The sequence below is a fragment of the Aethalodelphis obliquidens genome, unplaced genomic scaffold, assembly GCF_003676395.1.
Source record: "Aethalodelphis obliquidens isolate GAN/ISIS:26980383/991018 unplaced genomic scaffold, ASM367639v1 scaffold59, whole genome shotgun sequence".
Lineage (NCBI taxonomy): Eukaryota > Metazoa > Chordata > Mammalia > Artiodactyla > Delphinidae > Aethalodelphis > Aethalodelphis obliquidens.
In genome coordinates, this window is record NW_020838003.1 from 2,589,967 (window position 1) to 2,602,898 (window position 12,932).

Genomic DNA, 12,932 nt, shown 5'->3' on the forward strand with positions numbered 1-12,932 from the left:
GAGGCCTCTGTTACATCTGTTCTACTATCGAGTTCAAGTTCAAGTTTTCCTTGTCCAACCCCACTTTCCTCACTCTCTGCTGGGTATTGTTCCTAAAAGCATTATCCAATAAACCACAGGTGTGCAAATTAGCATCCCAGAAGCTGTCTCCTAGGGAGGTCCACCAATGACAGACCTCTAACCCACACCATACTCCCAAATCAACTCTAGGTAAATTAAGATAAAGGTACAGAGAGATGAAATAATTTGCACAAGTTCACATATCTTAAAGCGACAGAGCTGGGATTTAAACCTGGGCAATCTCGCTCTAGAGTCTCTGCTCTTACCACTAATGGCAAAGAAAATAAACCAACTGGAACTGCATGGAATATCACAAATGAATCACACAAACACATTGTGGAGCAAAAAAATCAAGGCACAAAAACGCAAAGAGTATGATTCTATTTATATGAAGTACAAAACCAGGCAAAAGGAGCTGTATTGTATAGGAATGCATGCATAATGAAAGGCAAGGCAAAGATTACTGAAAAGAACCAGGAAGTGGTTACCTGAGAGGAAGAGGAAAAGGTTGGAATTGGGAAGGCTGTTCTAGGGGTGCTGGGAATGTATTATTTCCTGATCTGGGTGGTGGTTACTCATGTGTTCACTTTATAATAATGTTTTAAACTATAGCTTTGTATTCTTATTCACTTAATCTCATGTTTTTAAAAAATAGAGGGGGACTTCCCTGGTGGTCCAGTGGGTAAGACTCCACACGCCCAATGCAGGGGGCCCAGGTTCGATCCCTGGTCAGGGAACTAGATCACGCATGCATGCCGCAACTAAGGAGCCCGCATGTCACAATGCAAAGATCCCGTGTGCCACAACTAAGGCCAGTGCAGCCTAAATAAATAAGTAAATGTGATGCATATATTATCTCTTTTAAAGAAAAAGAGGGAATAAAGAAAACCATATTGAAACAGAGGAGGTGACTGCAGGGGAGTACCCTTGAAGGGTCAGCCAAGTGTCAGGGTCACAGAATTCTGTGTGTGTTAATGTGCTTTTCAGCCACTAACCAAGAAATTTTGCAAAAGCCTCCCCAAATTGTCTGATTTTGAACACGGAGCTCTGGAATTCTGGTGGTCCAGACTCTGTGTTGGTGTTGATTCTGATCTCTCTATAAAGCCATGGACAGCTGAACTATCCACCTCCTTCTGAGCTTTGAGGCCTGTGTTTTAATCTGCCTGGACAGCTTTCTCTCCTGCATGCCTTTAAGTGCCTCAGAATCAACGCATTTGAAACAAAACTCATCAGTAACAGAATGAGCCTTTAAAATTCTTTTTCCTCTTGGGACTGAGTTCATACAGGCTAGAGGACAAAGGGACACAGCCTAGAAGATTGTTAATCTGAGTGGTGCAAAAGATTAGATTATCCTGCATGTAGCATAGCTCTCGGTCTTCTTCCCTCCTCTGTGATTCATCCGGGGAATAGCTGGAGATGAAGGACTGATAATGAGCTCAGCAGGGAGGGAACCCGAGAAAGGGGTGTAAAAGGACAAAGGGGCTTTGGGATAGGAGGAAGGGCTATGAGGTTCCTCAACTGACTTTAACTAGGTGCATCAGTTCAACTAGGTGAACTGAAGGTCAACAATTGTGACGTTGCTACAGTAAGAGAAATGTGTGACCAAGTCAGTGGAATGGGGCCCAGAAGCCACTTTGGACTCCCACCTATTCCCATCTTATATTTTCTTTGTAATTTTTTCAGCTATTTGTCAGATTAACATTTAGGCCATGTGGGACAAGGACAGTGCTGTTCCTGCTTGTCTCAATAGAAACACAGTTCTGGAGGCTTCACATGTATTCAGTTTAGCAACTCTACAAGCATAGGTTAGACATCAAGTTTCTGAGCAGGGCTCTGAGAGCCACTGATAAGACAGTCCCTTCCGTCACGGAGCTCACGTTATAGCTGAGGAGACAGGTCAATGGGCAAGCACGGCACCAGACCTCAGGCTCTGGGTCAGACCCTAGGGATGATAGAAAGGAGTGCACATGAGCCCTGTCTTTAAGGAGTATACCTAGAAATTAAAATGACTGATCAAGACAGAGCAAGGGTGTTGCATATTATGTGTAGCTCTCCAAGGGAAGTGTTGGACTTGGGGGAAGAGTTGTGGAAGGGAATTCTGAAAGAAATAGTTGAAGACCTGAGTTTCGAAAATAAAGTTATTATGATTATTTTATATTTTATGTGTTTGAACAAAGTTTTTTCTATTTATACTTTTACTTCTCATAGCTTTCACAGTACAGTGCTTTGAGCCCAGTATTGGAGGAGAAACTTTTGGGAAGGGACTGGGGTATAGTTTCAATGGTTAAGGCTTCCAGACGAGACATTTGCATCCAGGGTGTAAACATACGTTTATTTCAAGTATAATTTCTTGGAAAATTAATGGAATAACATTTTAATTAAAGTCTTTTTATTATAGAACAATGGGGCATGATTAGAAAAATGGCGAATTATGGTCTTATCTTTCTTGAAACTTCAATGGATCTTTGAAAAAACTGCAGCATAAAGTAGACCCATCTAGGAAGCTAACCCGTCCCACTGACATTTGTCAAGACACTGAATTTGTTTGGTTTTAAGAAAATTTTTTTTCTGTTTTTCATTGTTAACACAAAGAGCAAATTTATATTTGTTCTTTGAAGAGTTTCTAAAGTGTTGGAATCACAACAGTAAGAATTCATTTCTCAACTTGCATTTATCACTTAAAGAGACATCAAATTGCTCATGAATTAATAAGCTGACAGATATTGTCATTTCTTGGTGGGTGACTTTCACAGTTTTAGAAGTCCCAAGAAAGGGGTGTAAAAGGACAAAGGGGCTTTGGGATAGGAGAAGGGCTATGAGGTTCCTCAACTGACTTTAACTAGGTGCATCAGTTCAACTAGGTGAACTGAAGGTCAACAATTGTGACGTTGCTACAGTAAGAGAAATGTGTGTAAGAGAAATTTGCATACGAGGAGATTGCATACGAGATTGCATACGAGGTACTGTTCATCATGTGTCTTGGGGTATGTTTCCAAAGGTCTGAAGTTTACATTAAATTTATAGGAACAAGTGTAATTGAATTAAGAGAGAAATCTACATCTTAGAATAAGGCTGTGGAGTCAGATGGTGGTCCTAAGAGTGCCTGCTATGCTTAACCTTTAACTATCATTTCTTTCTCACATGCACTGATTCAGTATATGCTGCTTCATGTTCTGTAGTGTCAGGCTTGTGAATCAAGACACTGAAATATTAGCCAAATGAAATGTTGCACAATTCAGCCTGTTCACTCATAGCACATATAATTTTGATTATAATCATCTGTAGCCTCAGATCTGGCAGGCTTGAGTCCACTAAGGGAAGCAGAAATGAAGCAAGAGATGACAGAATCTGACCTTGGCTGCAAAGGGCAACAGGATGCCAGCAGACTCAAGGTCTTGCTCTTTTCCCCCTTTTATTGAAAAGACAGGTCCGTAACAAATTTATGCAAATACTACATGGAAAAAAATTTCTCGAAGGCAATTTCTTCATGCCAAACATTTTCTGGTTTTCTTTGCCCTAGACTATGGATGATATTAGCTTACTTTAGAGTCTAGTTCTTCCAATTTTCCTCCAAGCTAGGGCCAGGAGTGTTTATGTCACTAAAAGGGCCAAGGCCCTACAGGTAGGGCTGGGAATAAGAGAGGCTCTGGGGCAGGGTGAGAATACCAGGAGGTTTCACTGATGTTCTTTTCTTTCTCAACCACCCCTTCCCATCTCACAAGTGGCTAGGGTTCAGTAAAAGGATAGTAATTATCATCTAAACCTGGGACCAGAGGTGCCTGGCACTCGAGGATGAAACCACATCACTTTATTCAAGATCCAACTCAAGAAAACTCTCTCCTCATGACTAATAGAATCTGAACACCTGACTCCTTAAAGTGAAAATGCAGTGGCATTAATACATCAAAAGAAAGTTACATTAAAATAAAACAAATATCTAAAAAAAGTAAGTATTCTACAACAGGAGAATTCTAGTCCCTGGGTCCTATCGGAGCCCATTGTTAGTCAGCGTGTTTCCAAGTGTCACTTAGTTCCACCTGTCATACTGTATGAACATCCTGCCCCTTGGGAACTCTGGCCTCCACCTGCACTCTTCTCTACTGGGTGGTTCCATTTTTTCCCCTTAGCTTTCAGTTTTCTAGTTTTACCCATCCAGGCATCTCTTATGGCAGAGGATGCTTGTCCCAGGAGTTTGTCTTCATGGATTAATGGGTGAAGGTGGTTCTTTTGACAACAACCGAGGGTCTAGAAATGAAGTGTTAAAAGATCAAGAATTCATTGCTCATGGACATCCCTTCCCAAATGTCCTGGACTGGTGAAGCATTCTGTGTGCCCAAACTACTCTGTGTAGATTCCAGGTAGGTATTCTCAGTGACCAGCTCCGGGTCCACTTCTATTGCCCCCACCCCATTTCTACTGAAAATACTGTTTCATGCAATGACCAAAAAAAGTCGGCGTGCCCTGGGGTAAGGTGTGTTAAGTTATCCTAAGTGAAGGTGGAGAGAGATAGCATTTACAAGTGGAAGGGATCTAAAAAAATAATCTACCCCAACTCTCTCAATTTTCTGATGAGCAAAGAGAGGTTTGAAGAGGTTACTCATTCAAAGTTACTTGGGGTAGTCAAGTCCCTGATTTCCCCTTCTGGGCACTGTTACTTGTACCATGATGTCTACTATGTTATCATTATTACAAGGGCCACAGCAAAGTGCATTCAATCCAACCAATGGTTATTGACTCCCCACCACGTACCGCTACAGCTCACTATATGTTAGCCACAGACCTAGGAGTTGGATGTACCCACAAAGACCCTGCTCTGCAGGAGCTCACATTTAGCTGGAGAATAGATTGCAAGAAAAACACTATTTGTGTTATGATTATGATCTTTAATTTTTACACTGCACAATGAGATAATTTTAACTGGAAATGGCTGGCCTTAAAGTTGCTCTACAAAGGTTTGAACATGTGTGTCTTCCATGACATTCCCAATTTGTAACATTCCAGCTGTCTGAATGTTTGCCTAGTGTTGGCTATCCTGTTCTCTGGTTCTGAGGTTGTAGTCACAACAATTGTAGCACGAGGTGGGTGGGCTACTTAGAAGGCAGGCTAGAAAGGTAGTCATTGGAGGAACGGCTACAAAAAGCCAAAGCGGAAGTTTACCCAAACCAATTGGGAAATTGTTTTACATTAATTACTATTTTTTTTCCTTGCTGAGGAGTTATATTAACTCAGAGTTTCCTCTGAATATTTCTGTAAAAAATTCCTCTTTGATGAAATGAATTACCTCATGAAATCTAAATAAAGAAGGAGTTGGGAGAGCAGGAAAGAGACTCCAGCAATGTGGCCACTAGGAGGTGGGCTTTCTGTGGAGAAGCCTCTCCCTGACCTGCCTGAAAAAGTCCTCAAATCCTCCACCTCCTTTGCTTTTGATTCCAATCTTTTTTTTCTTTTCTTTTTTTTTTAACCAAAATTCTGCTGACTGGATTGCAGATTAGGACAATGGCATTCTAAATTTTTAAAGGAAATGTTACCTATGCGCCTTTGTATAGACCAAATTGTTTGAATTCTCCTATCGTGTCTGTAAAAGCAACTTGGTAATTTAGACAAAAATAATTTCTCAAAGTGAGGTTATACATGTATTCAATATATGTCATGCTAGGTATTGTTTCCTCAAGAGGCAAGACCCAGCCCTTGCCCTAGAATAGTTTACAGTCCAGATGGGGAGACACCATGACATGGGCAACTTCTGGTCAACTATTCTAAATTTAGCAGCAGTTCAGACTCAACACCAGATCGTGGCTATCTGGGATTTCATGTGAAGTCATAATCGGAATCCCATTCATGTGAAATAGAATTCCCTCATTAAAACAATGTATATTGAGCACTACTATGTTTCAGGTACTAATATTGACATTATTAACACAGACAATTACAATTCCCCTGTAAACAAAACAGATCTAATTCCTCACTCTCGTGAGAATTTATATTTTAGCTGAAGCTTGGTTAGTTACTTTGATAGACCTCACGAGAGCTCATTTCCCATGATGCTCCACAGCACTCAGACAGGCCACGTGTCTGCAGCAAAAGGGGTGAGTCACCAGAACTGTGAGGAAAACCCAGGCTGAGGAAGTAAGGACTGTGGTAGGAGAGCACGTATGACTTCCTCCTGCAATTTAAAACTCTTGTCTTAAGCATTTCTATTGAAATTTTCTAAGCAAGGTAATCATCCACAGACTATGACACTTTCCCTTTATGAAAATTGCTAGGTAAAGAATGGATCACCCTGGTATTGGCTATGTGATAGGCCCTGAGGGAGGGAATGGAGAGCAGGCAGTCTGCTGAAACTGGGCCTGGAGCACTGGGCCCACCTCTTCAGCTGTGCCTTAGCAGCTTTGCAAAAGGCAATCAAGAGCTCAGAGCCTCAGTTTCCAATGATCTAAATGCAAACAATTTGCAAACTATAAATTGTTATACTCCTATGAGTGATTATAAATATGCATACCAATGTCTACATTATTGAACTTTGAGACTATAGTAGAGCAAATGTTACAAAGAAGGTGAAAATCCAAATACACATTGAGAATCTGCATGGGGCTAGGTAATGTGCTGGGGTTTTTTAATGTGGTTCTAGTTACTTACCTTTCATACCACTCTTGTAAGGAGAGATTATTAGTTTATTTTATAGCTAAAATAACTAGGATTCAGAGAGTTACCTAGAGTCCCACAGACAATGAGCAGAGGGTTGGGATTCTAATTCTGAACAATTGGACTTTATACTTGTGCTTTAACTAGGCTAAGTGGCTGCTCGTACACAATAAATAATTCTATCATGGAATCTCCTAGATAAGTGTTTCACTAAAATGCAATTTTCCTGAATGGAGAAATGATAGAACTTTTTAGTCAAAGGAGCCTTTTTGAAACTACAAAAATATACAAGGATCACATCCTTTTTTTTTTAAACATTCTTCTGATGGACATTTACCATCATCCTTTCTGAAAGTGCGAAACTACAGTAGAAAATAACAGTGCAGGATTAAGGGGTTAATTCAAAATACTACCTTTATTTAGATTATAGTTTAGCAAAAATTCACACAATTATTCACTTAAGAAGATTAATAGGATCTCTGATAACTTTCGTAATAATAACTACCACATAATGGTATTTGTTGTATGTTCTGATGTTAGCATAAGGCTTTACATTGATCTCAATTTTCCCAGCTCCCCTCTGAGTCTGAAGTGCCACTATTTCTCCATTTTATAGAAAAGAAAAAGGAGACAGAGAAACACAGAGGTGGGTTTCCAGCCCAGGAAAGTCTACCTCCAATTCTGGGTTGACAGCAGACAGCAAAAGAGGGGAAAAAAAAATAGAAAGATTAGGCAAGATTTCTAGGGATTAGGTCCACTCTGACGAAGGTCTGACCTTTCTGATTTATACCATTGCATAAGTTAGTCCAAAATGTGCATCCTCATGTTTAGGCAAATAACATGACACCACCAACAAATATAAGAACATTCTGTTTTCTTGCCAGGATGCTGAACGGGGTTTGTGTAATTATGAAAAGGGAAATGAATGTTGACTAGGTTTGAGGAACAAGGCTGCCCAAGCTATCAACAACTCTTGAATTCCAGCTGTGATCAGTGTCTTGACAAGTATCCTTTGCTTAGTCTCAGATGACACAGCAGAGTTGTAAAAAATTGAAAGTTTAAAGTGTTTTTAGTAAAAGAACCTTTTCTTTCTTTCTTCTTTCTTTCTTTCTTTCCTTCTGAAGGGAAATAATATGTAAGACTACGTATATCAGATTATTCTTTGGACTAAATTTTAAAATTTCCGTCTGGTAATTTAGTTTCATTTATTTGTAGTAAGAATGAATGCTTCTAATGATTTAGCATTAATTGTGCACTAAATTCTATTTGAGGACTTTACTTAACTCCTTACTAACTTAATTCTTTACCATACTTTGAAGTAGGGAATACTGGCATCACATTTTAGACTGCATAAGATGTGGAAAGGGTGAGGTGTGTTCCAAGTCCACACTGATGATCGTCTTTGGAAATGTGTCTTCAACCCAGTGTTATCTGACTTCAGACCTGTGTTTCTAAGCACTGTCTCTGCGTTTTAATCAGCTCTTCCATTACTTCATGGAGACAGGTTTCCAGCCACACTGTTACATGTGGAGATCAAGACCCGTAGTAATAATAATGACAACACTTTCGTAGCACCTGTGTTAACACACCATATTCTCACCACACTGTTAGGTAGGTACTCTTTTACCTCAACTTTATGGATTAGTAACTAAATACAGAGAGGTTAAGTAACTTGCCCAAGATCACATATAGTAGTTGGTAGAACTGGGGTTCAAATCTCAGGCATTCTGCCTCCAAGCCATATGTTCTTATCTATAATTCTATTCTGTCTCTCTGAGTTGTTAGTTTAATTAGTGTGAACTAAATATGTGTGCAGCTCTTAAAAATTATTCTGCATAATTAAAAAATTGATACACATATGCATTTCAGTACTTTATCAGTTCTCCAACTTTCACAATTGTCCCCTATGTCTTAATCACATAAAGAAGATTTTCCAAGCACTGATGAAACCTCTAATTCAATGAAATTTACTAGTTATAAACCTTTTCTTCCTGGAATTTAATTTGCATATGTCTACTACTTTCTTAAAGCATTAAGAATGTGCATAAATAGCATCTTGGAAAAGCAGGGTATGTGGCATGAGTCTTGAGCTTGATAAGGGAGGGCAAGGGAAGGATTAAATCACCCAGTCCTGTGAGAAAAGAGCTCTGGTCCTGTCCTTCCTTTTCCCGTATCAGAGATCCTAACATTTCTAAGAGAAGGCCATTAGCAGTTCCTTGTTCTCAGAGCTGTTGGTCTGCCAAGAAAATGACCATTTTTTTATTTTGGACAAGTTATGTCTGAGATTTCTCTTGGTTCCCAAGTGAGATGTCAGGTGGACAATTGGATAGTATTCAAGTATGGAGTTACTTGGCACCAAGCAGAGTGAATGAATGAATATCAAAGGCTGATAGTTCATAGTTGGGGAGCACTAAGAGGCAGACAGAACTTGGTTTTTAATTCCAGCTCTGTCATTCACACCGTGTGATCTAGGTCAAGGCTTTTAATCTCATTGAGCCACAGTTTCTTCGGTTGTGAAATGGGGATTTCTTCAACAAATATATATTGAATGCCCACAATGTGTCAGGTACTGTTCTAGGTGCTGGACACAGCTGTGAACATCACTTAAAAAAATCCTCACCCATGTTTATATTCTATTGTGTGTGTAGGAGGAGGGGACATTGTGTAGAGTCAAGTAATAAAGCAATGAAAAAGTGAAATACGTACTGTGTCAAATGCTTATAAGTATAAAAGAGAACAAGAAATCAGGGCGAGTGTGAGGGCATGTCTGTTGGGGTAGAGATGGGGAGCTGAGGATGGTGAAGAGTTAGAATTGTAAATAGGTTGGTCAAGGAAGTCTTCACCGAGAAGCAAAGATTCCAAGAAGGGAAAGGGAGGGAATCATACAGATATCTGAGAGAAGACTGTTCCAGCAGAAGGAAGAGCTAGCAAAAAGGCTTTGAGGCAGGGCCCTCTCTGGTGAGATCAAAGGGAAGAAATCAGAGTGGCTGAAACAGACTGAATGGAAATGAAGAGGGCATGGGAACAACAGAGGAACCATGGGTATCACCACAGTTTTCAGACTGTGAAACTGGAAAGATGGAGCTTCCAGCTACAGAAATGGGAAAAACTTGGGGGAGGACCATATATGATTTTAGACAAGTTAATTCTGAGATTTCTATCACTGCCCAGGTGAGATATTAAGAAGTCGGTTGAATAGTCAAGTCTGGAGTTAGCAGTGGGGATCAGGCTGCACATAGAACCATGGAAGTTGTCAGGTATTAAAGACATTTCAAGTCACCAGAAGTGGTGTAAGTAGAGAAGGGGAGAGATCCAAAAATGATGAGGAAAGTAGAGGAAGGTCAGGAAATTGCAGTGTCCTGGAAGCCAAGGGACAAATGTAAGCTGAGGAGGAGGAAGTGAGCTTCTAGGTAAAATGCTGTAGGTAAGTTAATACTCTCCTCACAGCATTTGGGCATGAATTAAATAAAAACAATATTTGTACAACACGACATAATACCCAGCATAGCATCTGGCACAAAACAAGAACCCAGTCAATGCTTTTTTTTTTTTTTTTTAAAGAATCTATTTGGGACCTCCCAAAGTAAAATTTAATCATACTTATAATTTCATAAATATACTTTATCTGCTAATAAAATGCATGACTTTATATCTCTGAGGACAATGAAACTTTTAAAATGTGAGGAAATAAAATATATCTTAGAGGGATTTCATAAAAGCTTAAGGTAGATTCTCTTCCCCATAAATATATTTATACTTTAACAAAATGTAATAGTGAGAAATCAGATGTGATACACAGAATTTTCTTCATAACTGAATTTTTAGGAATAAGTCTTTTCATCGTTAAGGGACAGCTAGAAGGAGGGAGGGATGATGAAAGGAAAATGGAATAAAATAATGGATTCTTCATACTTAATCTCTGTGATACTCTGTCAGGTGCTTTAAGTGCATCTCTCTTAATTTGCACATTAACCCAACAAATTGGAAATGGCTCTTTCCAACCACTGGAAAGAGAGTGGCCCAAATGTATCTGCTGTGATGATACCTTCCATGTGAGCTGTGGGCTGTGAGGCCTCCCATATAAGTGTTTTCTCCAAATTCCAAGAACCATTTATCCTAAGGGAGAAGCTGTATTAGTTACCTGCACCAAAAAATGTAATGACCAAAGGCTGGAGATATTATTTGTCCCCAGTAGTGTCTTCAGCCATACCTCCAATCAAAGTTTGGAATGATGTGAATAAGTAAATGCAATATTAAGATTTTCTATCTCTTCTGTCCCAAGTCCTTCATTTCTTAGTTGGAGATAAGCAAGGCCAAATGATTTTCTTCTAATCATATAACCAGATGACAGGAAAGGATTCGGGAGGCATAGCCAAGTGTACCAGCTCTCTGCTCTTGTCTTGTGATGCCCACACACAACACCTCTGAGCAGGTGAGCCTAGACTACTGAGGAATGCTCTCACCTGTGTCATCTTCAGATTTTCTGTAGACTAGACTGTTCGTCAGAAATGGCCATAAGGCTTTGCCTTGGAGGTGAATACAAAGATTGAATACAAATATTTTGAGTATTCTTGTGACTCATGGATTCAGTTTGCACAGGACACTGTGTTCTTCAAGGTCTCAATCACTAAATAGGGTTCCACAAGCATGTGTAAGATCTGTGTGGGAGTGGGGCAGAGAGTGTACCCTATTCATAGGATCTGTGCTGTAGCACATGATAATTTAACAACCTTTGTGAAACATCCATCCTCTCAGAATGTAAAATTCTCTGAGAGCTGAGACTATGTTTACTGCTGCCAAAAAATCTGAACCCTATCTAGTGTATACTTCGTATTCAATAAACATTTGCTATATGAATGAATTCTGCTTCATTCTACCTGCATGACAAATCTCAATCCCATTGTTAGCTGAAGAGATGCCCATATAGACTATTTTTAACATCACCACGTTAGACCAAGGGATAGAGGAATGTGAATAATTCCTCTGGAAACTGTAGAGCCGCATACTTTGAAATTCAGAATCTTCAACTAGGGGGACTGTTCAGTCTGCTGGACTGTATACTCTATGAGAGCAGGAACCATATTTATTTCACTCACCATTTTTTCCCAGAGGCTTCACAGTCCCTAGTGTATATTAATTGCTAATAATCAGTTTTTAAACAGTTAATTTATCAAAAAAGATAGTTGATGAATAGCAGTGATAAAAATGGACAGGATCAGCATTAAGTGCTGGAAGTAAAGACAGTTATGAGAGTCCTGTGGTGTGCTCCACTGGGTGAATTTCTCTTCATCACCCTTTTTTTCTGGTGTAATAAATAACTTCCTGGGACTGAGCACACAGCAGACACCCAAGAAATATTACTTTAAGGTAGATTTTGCTCAAAGGAAACAAGAGACGTCAGAAAAGATGGTCAATTAATAGAAAATGGTCTGATAGGACAGTTAATGTGTTAACTGGTGTTCAGAATCTGATTATCTAAAAAAATTTTATTTAGTGCTATCTTGAATCTCTGTGCCAAATGTATGAAAAATGATTTTGTGAAACTCCAGCCATTTCAACAATATCTTGAAATTCAAATACCAAATCTTTGTTGAATTAAATAACAATGTTCCACATAGTGGTTAGATAAAGGCCAAGAACTGTTTAGGTCTTAATTCTCATTGTAGCAAGTAAGAAGTCTTATAATATATTTAAAAAATATTTAAATCTTCAATTATATCTGTATAGATATAAACAAAATTAGAACTGACAGTGGCCTCAACTGAGATATAACAGGTCCCTCAAAGCTGAAGAAACCCTGGCGTTAGTAATGATTTTCATTCATCCCCAGAAACTATGTATGGTCACATTTTGTTATGCCAATGGTTTCCTTAGAGCTGTGATGCCAGTTATGGGTAATTACCGAATAGAAAAAGAAACAAATAATACGTTTTCACCATTCCTTCATCATCCATAAATAAGGCTGTATCTGCTATTCAACTGCATAAAGATAAAACGTATTATTATGATTTTTTAATCTGGTAAGGGCAGTGATCCTTAATCATTATCTGGAACTAAAAAAGGTCAGTGAAGACCTGCTAAGTGATCCAAAATTGGTCCATAATGCAAGCTGAGATACACTTCAGTTTGTATGCATGCAGCTAAAGGAAACATGTTTTATTCTGAATGATTTTACTTTTAGAAACTTACCAACTTGCAATGTGTAGAGAATTAAATGGAGATAAAAATCA